This window comes from Bos taurus, chromosome 26, assembly GCF_002263795.3.
Source record: "Bos taurus isolate L1 Dominette 01449 registration number 42190680 breed Hereford chromosome 26, ARS-UCD2.0, whole genome shotgun sequence".
In the NCBI taxonomy this organism is placed as follows: domain Eukaryota; kingdom Metazoa; phylum Chordata; class Mammalia; order Artiodactyla; family Bovidae; genus Bos; species Bos taurus.
The window spans coordinates 43,694,285-43,704,734 of NC_037353.1; the positions used below are offsets into that span (position 1 = coordinate 43,694,285).

The 10,450-nt window shown below is 52.0% G+C and overlaps 1 long non-coding RNA gene across 1 annotated transcript; it reads left to right on the top strand.

Annotated features, from left to right (window-relative positions):
• The first annotated feature begins 6,340 nt into the window (after positions 1–6,340).
• Positions 6,341–9,633, top strand: LOC112444520 (uncharacterized). The gene is made up of 3 exons (XR_009493020.1): positions 6,341–7,844; positions 8,272–8,311; positions 9,384–9,633. It is a non-coding gene; the product is annotated as an uncharacterized lncRNA (long non-coding RNA).
• Positions 9,634–10,450: the final 817 nt, after the last annotated feature.

Below are 10,450 nucleotides of genomic sequence, written 5' to 3' on the forward strand. Positions count from 1 at the left end.
TAAAGTTAAGTTGGGGACTGACATTGGGTTGACAGCATAAAACAAGCAAAAAACAAAACAGAGCAACAACAACCACAGAGCCCTTCACCCTTCACCCGTCACCGCGACCCCATTAAAGAACAAAGGGTGTCAGCCAAACGACAAAAGAGGAACAGCACTCTTTCAGTGCGGAGGGGATCCCTTTAAGCTGAATCGGCTTACCTTTATGAAAAACTCATTATGTTTTCTTTATTTTTCACATTTCGCCTTAGAGCAGGGAACACTTGGTTCTTCATTTTTTCCACATAGTTCAATGTTTGGAAATCACTTCTTTAATGCACATAACAGGAAAAAATTAAAAAGCCGCTATGTTAACAGAGTCATGCCAAGGCCCAGATTCCTCGGGCAGTGGTGGGAACACATAGAAAGAGTGGAGGAGAACTAGGTCTGAAAGGTCTGCCCTTGGACTTGACTCGTTCCAATTCTGTTTGAGTGTGTTGATTGCTCAGCCTCCGTGGGCTTAGGTCACTCCCTGATCCGGGCAGGCACCGCTCCTGCACCTTCTTTCCCAAGTTCCTCTCTCCCAGACGAGTCTGGTCGAAAAGCTCTTCTTGTCCCCTGCTTGCGATGCCCCCCTTTGCACCTTCCCGGATGTTTTGGGGCGCTGCTCAGGTCCTCCCCCCAGGGAGCCTCAGGGACCTCCCTCCACACAGCCAGCCTCCCCTGCCTCTTCATCCCAGCGCACATCCATCACACGAGTGTCTGCTGGTCTAGAGCAAATGTCAACATCACTCATCTTCCTCTAGAAGATAAACACTCAGGGGGCAGGACCTTACTCAGACCTACGCTGCTTCCCCTCCCCAGGTGAACTTGGCAGAGATGGTCATGACCGAGCTCTTAAAAGAGTCAGTGACCTTGAACCTCAGACTAGGTTGTCGCTCAGCCTCCTCCGTACAGTAGGGGGCCAGACTGAGACGCTCCAGTTGACCCGCCTCCCCTGCTTGGAGGTGGTTCTGTCACTTTAATCCACGTCGCTCCTGCTGTGTTTCTGCAGAGTCTCTGGTCACACTCCAGCACTGCCATTGCTGCTGATGCCGTGTCTATAAATATGACGACCCCAGGTCTATATTTGAAGATTTTATGAGCCTCTTTGTAAAAACACATTAAGAGATTCAGTGTGAAATTCTTCTCCCTTTTAAAGTTTCCCCTTCCCCTGGGCTCCCATCAGTCACACCAGTCTAAGGTCCCTGTTGGCTTCCGCTCTGTGGTTTGCAAATTAAAGTAAATGCTGCTTTTTTCCGGACAGAGATGGGGTGGGCCTCCCTCTCCTCTCATCCAGTGTTACTACTGGATCGGATTCCCAATCCCATTTTTCTTGGCATGCAGGCATCAAAGAGGCTTTCCAAAGCAAGCGTGGCTCGAAAGATAAGCAGCACCGTGGGAACGTGACAGGATGGCTGGCTCGTCTTACTTGCCTGGGACACCCCGAGTCTCAGCACTGAGAGTCTCGTCCAGGAAACTCTGGGTCACGAAGAAAGCAAGGAAGATCTGGTGTCCTAGAACAAAGGCTTGTCGCAGAATCATCAAATGTTAGAGTCAGGAGAGCCTTCTGAGCTCCAAGGGTTTCCAAAGGATAGAGAGAAGTGCAAGGTCCTTATACAAATGAAAGCTTACAAAAAGAACACTGAGGAGACAGGCTGGGCGCCTCCACTGGACAGAGGATGGGAGCCTGTACCTCGCCTCGCCTCCACTCTGCAGCCCTGGGAGACTAAGGACCAGCTGGGACCCTAGGGCTCCTCTGATGTCATCCACCCCACCTGGCCCCCAAGAAGCCCGGCAGTCCCCTCTCACCCCAAACCCCAGCCCTGGGAGAGATTCTGCAGCGACGTTGGTTAACAACACAGATGAGAAACCAAACCCTCAAGAGAGAACACTTTCCCAAGGTCACATGGTTGGAGACAGTGGGGCTCAGACGAAGAATTCGTTCTCCTTCAAAAGAGTCCCTGAGATGAACCAGCCCACGCCCTCTCTCAGTGCTCTGGACATCCTCCCACACACCTGCTTTCTAAATCTGGAATAATCCATGTGCTCCAAACCCCACCTCCGAGATACCACCCCCCAAAACCCTCACACACACACTACTCGAGCCATGGCTATTTAAGGGAGGCCAGCCCCACTGCTCAGGATGCTGACTGTCCGTGGCTTGGTTTGATCGGATGGAAGAATGCTCAGTGCACGTGGTGAGGTTCTTGGGTCTCTGCTGGGTGTCCATGCTCTTCTGTGTATCTGCCTTCTTCCCAAGTGGCTCAGTGATAAAGAATTCGCCTGCCAATGCAGGAGACCCAGGAGATGAGGGGGTTGATCTCTGGGTTGGGAAGATCCCCAGGAGAAGGAAATGGCAACCCACTCCAATATTCTTGCCTGGAAAATTCCATGGACAGAGGTGCAGGCTACAGCCCATGGGCTCACAAAGAGTCAGACATGACCGAGCAACTGAGCAGGCCAGCATGCTCCCACCTGGCACTCAAGTCCTCGCCACATGAAACCTCAGTCCAATTCTGGGTCTATTCTCCCTGCATTTTAGAAATGGCTCCTAGCCTGTCCCGACCCTGGAAACTTCCACCCTCAGATACTTGGAGTCTACTTCCTGGACAGCCCTGGAGAACTCTATAACAAAACATTGCCTGATCCTCAGATTTCAGAAGGAAGGGACCAGCCAGCCAATCTCCCAGCCTTCACTATGCTGACATTTAACCACAGATCCTCCTGCCCTGAGGGACCCTAGCGTGGGAAGCACCCACGAAGCTTTACCTGCGGCTACTCCGAGGCACCAACAGAATTTCCTGGAAGTGTGTGTCCAGGGCTGAGAACCTCTAGGGCTCTGAGCCTGGGCAGACCCTCCTCGTCTCCCCAGGGAGTCTTGTTGTGCCCAAAGGTGCTCAGTGGTAAGAGATAAATGGAGGCACTTTAGAAATTTCAAAAGATTATTTGAGCATTGTTGCCGTTGTTTTTTAGTTGTTAAGTCATGTCCAACTCTTTGTGACATTGACTGTAGCCCACCAGGCTCCTCTGTCCATGGGATTCTCCAGGCAAGATTACTGGAGTGGGTTGCCATGCCCTCCTCCAGGGGATCGTCCCAACCCAGGCATCCAACCCCTGTCTCCTGAAACTCCTGCACTGCAGGCAGACTCTTCACTGCTGAGAAGCCCCCATATGAGTATACATTGATTAAAATCAAAGATGGTTAGGAGCTGGCCACCAACAGGAATAAGGGGAAAGGTTTTCATACAAAAGATGTGGACACAAAACAAAGAAACATCGGGGCCTAGGCCATTGCGCTACTGGGGACCAGTTAGTTGGCTGTTTGCTCCTATGTGTGTATCTTCCTGGATTCCAGTGCGTTGACCTGGCTGAGGTTTCAGCCAGCTTACCTGGGCTACCAGGCATCAGAGCCACTCAGTCCATGGCCTCCTGGTTTAATTACTTTTACATCAGTGACATAATCCTTTAATTTCTCACTCTAACCACCCAAATGGGCTGGACCTGTGGGTGGATGCTGTGCTAAAACAACTGGGAAGAAACCTCAGCGATCTTATCCTTACAACAGGGTGAAACAAGTTGCAACATGACCCCCCTCTTCTGTTTGTGGATGGGAAACGCGGGTCCTAATTGGCCCAAGGACCACCACCCCCTGCCCCTACATGCTGTGAATGCTGTGATTGGCCCTGCGTACGTGCCGGCCTCCCAATCATGTGCCCCAGCCACCAGCGTGGGTTCCCTTATGGAATCTGAGGGCAGAACTGCCATTTTAACATCCCCACATCACCCATGACGTGGGAACCTCATCCATGTCACCCATGAGCCCAGGGTGTCCCTGCAATGAATGACTCAAGCAGGGAAGGTGGGAATCTGTGCCTCCCCCTTGTCCCACAGCCATTTCAAACAGTGGCCTCTCTCCACCCCAGACTTCCTCTCCAAGAGGGTCCAGCTCCCCCCGCCCCCCCTCCGCGGAGGCTTCCAGATTAACCAGACGCTTCCTGCGGGCATAGGTCATCTTGGTGCTTTGCCACTTGCTGGGAAACCAGTATCACAGATCGGATCAAGTCAGCTGAGAAAAAGAAGGAAGCCCCAGGGACCAAGATGGGGCCCAGGAGGCCCCGGATGAACCAAGTCACTCCCCACCCCTACCCCAGGCGGGTTTCCTCCTTGTTAAATGGAACAGCCAGGCCAAATCATGTCCACCTCTCTGCGTCTAGCCTTCCCCTTGTAATTAATATTTCACCTGATTATATGAGTCAGAGGAAACCAAACGGAATGAAGATGATGAAACCAGAAAGGTTTGGTACTGAAACTCACATGGTGCACACATCCTGGGATTATTCCACAATAAAAACGTGTTGAAACGTGGTCAGACAGAGCAGAGGCCAGTCTTTGTTGTTTAAGCAGAGAGGGAACAGGAGCTGCTTCCAGGGAACTTTGTTGGAAAGACTGGCCTGCCCAGGACGAGATGGGGTGGGTCGGGGTCCCAGGAATAAATACCAGCCCAGGCGATTAAAGGGGCCTCATGCAGGGTCCAGTTTCCTGTGCTGTGACCCAAATGGAGGGCGGTGGTGCCCATATCACAGCCTCCTCTGCCTCATCCATGCCCTGCCCACCTCTGGCCACAACCAAGCCCGGAAGAGCACCTCTGTGGGTGCTCGGGATGTCAGGGAGGTCAGAGGGGAGGCCTGGCAGCTCCCGGTAGCGCTAAGCAACTTTGCAAACCTCTGGGGCCTTCTGGAATGATCCAGACCTGTATACAGTTTCAGGGTCTCCTTACTTCTCCAGCATCTGGGAGGGAAACTCAACCTCTGAGCTCTGAAAAGCAATAAGAGGAAAGCTCCATCCCCTTTCCTTCCACAGCATACCAGGACAAGAGCTTTGCAGTTTAAAATCCCCTCAAAGGAAACACATCAGCTGCCCTGGACCGAGAAGCCCAGAGATCCAGGAGGGGCCATGGGTCACCTGCTCTGGCCGTGGGCTGGCAAAGCCCAGGCAAAGCAGGGTGCTGGTTGGTGAGTGGGTCAGCCCTGGCTCACAGTGTCAAGTGGAAAGACAGTGTTCTACAGCTTAAGAAAATTTTATATCTATTGTGAATGAAAAGTGTTGCCTCCCTCATCAGTAAACAAAGGATTACTGCCGCCATCAAGCCACAGTAAGCCACCCCCGCCAACAAGGAGCCCCGAGAGGACTCGGGATGAGAAATCCCCGGATAGTGGCCCCAGATGGCCACAGCGCATATGCAAGGAATGACGTCAACGAGCCCAGCCTCTTGCATCTTCACATACACAGAAAAGTGTTAAATTCATTAGCTTGAGATGTTTGGTTTTCTTTTAATTAACAGTAATCTTCTGATGTTCCGACTACTCGGTCTCTCGTGCAAAAGCCCCTGTATAACCCGGCTCCTCCCTCGCCTCTTTGAAGCAGTCCATCTGAGCAATCTGAGAAGCTGCATCAATTAAGTCCCCAGTTTTGTCCTGCCAAATGAAACATAATTCCCAGCTTTTAGGCTGTGTGTTTTCTTTTCGGTTGACACTATCTGTCCATCTCTCACGCATGACATAACAGGTACTCTCCTGAATGTCTCTCAAATATTAACTGATTTAGTCCTGCTTTACAGATGAGAAAATCAAGGTGTGGGGAGCTGAGGTCCCTCGGCTACTGGTGGAGCCAGGTGGTGAGCCCAGCCTCTGCCCTTTGTGCCTGGCTGTCTATGTAGCCCGGGGCTGGAGCTGAGGTGGGCAACAGGGCTGGCTCAGGGCTGCCAAGTGGACTCAGTGCCTGGAGCTGGCTAAGAGCCGCAGACACGGTGGTGACTAGGTGAGCTGGCCTAGAAGGACAGCAGGGAGGAGGGGGACAGCCCTCTCACCAGCCCCCAGCCCAGTACCCCAGCCCCCAAGGGCCAAGCCAGCCCGGACCAGTGGGTGGACTTGGGCAGGCACTGTAGGACACGGGAGGGAACCTGGCTGAGAACCCTCAGAGACTATCTCCTTGATGAAGAGCAAACCGGGCCCAGGCAGGGGCCAGCGGGCTGGGAGCGGGCCTTTGGAGGGAGTCAGATTCCTGCATCCATGGACTTTGCCCAGAAGCGGGGAAGCAAGCCACAGCCACTCACTCCCAGCGGCTCCAGCGCATCTCCAGTTGCAGCCTGCCCTCTGCTGGGCCTGTCGGGGGACCAGGAAGCAGTCTGCATCCTCGGGAGCCTTCTCAGAGCCCCGGCCTCGGCCCTGGTTCGGAAACTGAGCGACGATGCACAAAAGCGCAGAGCAGTGCGGCTCACGCGTCCATCGTCATTCTAACTAACCACTTGTTTGGGCTGGAAGTTTCAGTTGATTGCCATTGTCAACGAAACCATTGCTTGAGTTGTATACAATGTGTGAGTGGCACAGCTGGGGGTGGGCAGGGGAGGGCTGAGGAGCAGGGGATAGAGATCTGAGCTCCAGGTAACCCTCGCCACCAGTGTGTCGGGGTCCATTCAAGCTTCCATGGAAAGAAGAGTATTGCTCTGGTTTCAAAGTTAGAGCCACCTGACCCCCTGCTGGCAGATTCTTAGTAAGAGACTTTGTGATGCAAGACGTGGCCCAGGTTCCAAGGCCATTGGCACTCGAGACCTGAGAGCCCAGACTCTTGACTCAGGGCTTAGCCAAGATGGGTGACAGTCTGTTAAGGAAACATCACATTGCTGGTGGAGAGATGTTTTCCCCCTCTGGTAATTTCATTGTTTAAGTCTGGCTCCATCTTCCCCAAACTCTACAAACCCTCTCTGATCTCACAGGACAGTTACAGAGGATCAGAAGTGCCTCTCATTCGCATCTTTTCATGACCCAGACTTAATCACCAATGAAACCTCAGCCTCTCAGACTGGTTTCCAATCAGCTGCTACTATCTGAGTAGCTGTGGAAGAAAGTCTAGCTTGGCGTCCCCTCGGCCAGCACCCTGGTTATTAGTTTTCTAAACCTGGACTTACCTGGAGAGTCAAGTCGCTATTTACCTAAAAACAGCAAACAGAAATCCATCACCTCAAGCTTAGGTCAGGGAGGAGCCGTGTCCCAGTTCTGGAGATGTTTCTTCTTCTGTGGCCCCTGATCCCTCCCAGCTCACATCACATCTTAGCTTAAATTCATTCATCATCTATTCTGGTAACCAGAAAAAAATTCCAGTTCCTTTAGTGAGCAGCCAGCCTCCCTGTTCATCCAACATTCACAGCATCTACTGAGTCCCAGCCTGTGCCGGGCACTGAGCTGGGAGCTTGGGACAGGAAATAGCAGGGAGTTACAGTCAAAACTCCTCCTCCTATGGTGCTACTTAGCGAAAGTGTTATTTGCTCAGTCTCATCTGGTTCTTTGAGATACCATGGACTGCTATCTGCCAGGCTCCTCTGTCCATGCAATTATCTTGGCAAGAATACTGGAGTGGGTTGCCATTTCCTTCTCCAGGGGATCTTCCTGACACAGGGATCAAACCCGGGCCTCCTGCATTGCAGGCCGATTCTTTACTGTCTGAGCCACCAGGGAAGCCCTGTGGGAAACGGGAAAACGGTAAGCCAAGTTCATCAGTGAGAGATGATCACACGGAAGATGAAAAGTGAGTGACACAGAGGCAGAGGGACTGGAATGTAGCCTCCAGGGTGGCCTTGTTGCCAGGTGACCGGAGAGCGCCAGGCAGGGTGATAAACAGTGCAGAGACCCTGGGCACCGAGGACTGGCCAGGGGCCCATGGGCCTGGAGGAAGGAGGGAGGGGATATGGCAGGAACTGAGGTCGCAGAGGACGAGAGCAGATCACTCAGGGCCTGCGGGACCACAGGAAGGACTCAGTGGTTGTCCGGGTGAGGGCGTGTCTTGACAGGGTTCCAGCAGAGTGACAGCCCCCAGCTCACACCTGCAAGCCTCCTTCTGGCTGATTGATTGTAAAGAGACCCAGCGTGGATGCTGAGGGCAGGCAGACCACTGCCCAGCCACTGGGGGGCAGCGTGGAGATGATGAGAAGGGGTCTTAACTAAGTCTGGTCTTAGGGGATGGGCCGGAGGGGTCCCAGGCCAGAGGAGAATGGCGTGGGAGAGAGCTGAGGACAGCTCCTGGCCTGGGGCCCTGGCTGTGGGGAGGATGGGGGTGTCGGCCCCTGAGGCCGGTTTGTGGTGCTGGGTTGTGGTGACGGTCAGGAGGCAGATGGGCTCTGCAGAGAAGTCTGTGCTGGACACGTGAACTGAGGTTAAAAGTCAGCCCAGGTGCCATCCTGTCCTCTCTCCCCCGCAGTCTGGCCCCCCACACCTCCTTCATCAACACAAATGTCCAGGTAACACCCCTACTCCAGCTCTCCTCCCCCGAGCCACCCGTCTCCCAGCTTCCGTAGCGCCCAGCAGCCCTAGACATGATCGCTGCCGCTTACACAGTGGTGTCCCGTCCCAAGGACAGCATCCCCTCCTCTACGGCAGGTCTTGCCACATCCCCAGCCCTGGTGGGCCTGCGGTGGCTGAACGCAGCCCACAGGCCTCTCTCTGCCCTGTTCCCCTAGGTGCTACTCCTCGGCCAGAGTGTCCCGGAGGTGAACGCAGGTCCCACTGCAGGGCCCAGGGACCCAGGTGGTCACTGCTGCTCTTGGGGACCCTAACAGAAAGGAGCCTCCTTCCTGAAGGCTGCATGCTCTGCCCAGGAGCCTTGAGAGTAGAAGATATCACCACATACTCACACATACACACACACATTCACACAAGCACGCACTCACTCACATACACACTCACACACACACACACACACACACATGCACTCACGCATACACACTCACTCATGCACTCATTTACACTCACACACACATGCATGCACTCACACACACACGTGCACTCACATACGCACTCATACACACTCATACACACTCGCTTATGCACTCATATACACTCATGCACTCACACACACTCTCTCACACGCACACACTCTCACACACATAGACACTCACACACACATACTCACAAGATTTTCACCATTTTTTGCTCCTCCTCTTCCCTTTCTCAGTCCTGGCCCGAGGGTTTTAGACCGGGAGACTGGAAAGCCTGAAAACCCAGCTCTGCCTGACTGTGTGCATTTTTTAAACACGAGGCAATATACGAAGTATTGGTCATGAGTCTGATGGAGAGTGACACTGACACTGCTTTAAGCGGTGGAACCACCGAGCAGGGTCACAGCAGAAGACACAAGCTGGGCTTGTGGGACGTGTGTCCCGTCCTGGTTCCCCAGCCAGTCCAGCAAATCTCTCAAATAGTCAGGAAAACACTGCAAATGCTGAAAAACACAGTCCAATAGATGCAAATGTACGTAGATGTATTTGAGGAGTGACGGGTGGTAAGGATTTTTCCTTTCGTTCTGAATTTCAGCGTCCCGTAGTCACAGCTAACCAGGGAGAACAGCGCCCACGGCTCTGGGCTCGCGGCAGGAGCGCCCCCTGGAGGACGCGCGGCCGCCGGCTCCCTCCTCGCGGTCGCTTCCCAGGCCCCTGCGGTCCATTCTCCGCGGAAGGGCGACCAGCTTGGCTGCCCAAGCGCTGCTTCATGTTTTCTGCTGCAAAGGACATCAAACTGCTTGGGTGCTATTAAAAATATTTAAATAAATGTCCCCTAATTCCTAGCCTAGGAAGCGGGATAAATTGTGTCGGATTTTTCCAGAAAAAAACTTTTTTTTTTTTTTTTTTTGAGAATAAAACAGAAAACGAACAGCAAATAAACAAACAATGACAACAAAAAGAAACCCTTCCCAATCACATAGACAGCTTTAATTTATACCTCCTATAAAGCAAGGGCATCCCAAGTCCAAAAGTGATTGCAAACTTTGTTTCCAGAGAAGTGACCTTTGGTTTCAGACCAAAGCAAAAATGAAAGCCCTTTCTGCAAGGGTCTCCAATCCAAGAGCACGTGGGAATCTCCTAGGGAAAAAAATGGTGACATACCCCAAGAAAACTCATAATGATTTTTTAAAATAACAAACTACACATGGAAACAATTCACAAGGGAAGCCAGCAGATTAAAAAAAAAAAAAAACAGAATGATTAATCCTCCAAGCACTTATAACAACAGAACAGTTCAAATGAAATGATAAATCATGTTTAGAATGATTAAAGACATAAAGAAGGAACAAAACCCATATTTAAAAAACAAAGTTTTGTGAAAAAAATACAGACTTGAAAATGAACCAAACTGAAATTCTACAATTGAAAATGACCCAAAAATGTCATTTAAAAATGAAAATAATTTCGAGACCAGGGTTGGTGATATAGAGAAGTAGAAAGATTTGGTGAACTGAGACATAAATGGGAGGGAATTTCACAGAATGCAGTGCAGGTACAAAGAGGCAGAAAATCCGAAAGTGACTGAGAGGTGGGAAAATGACTAAGAAGGGCCAGACTGGAACCCGTGGGGGTTCTGAGGGAGCTGGGAGCACTAGAGAT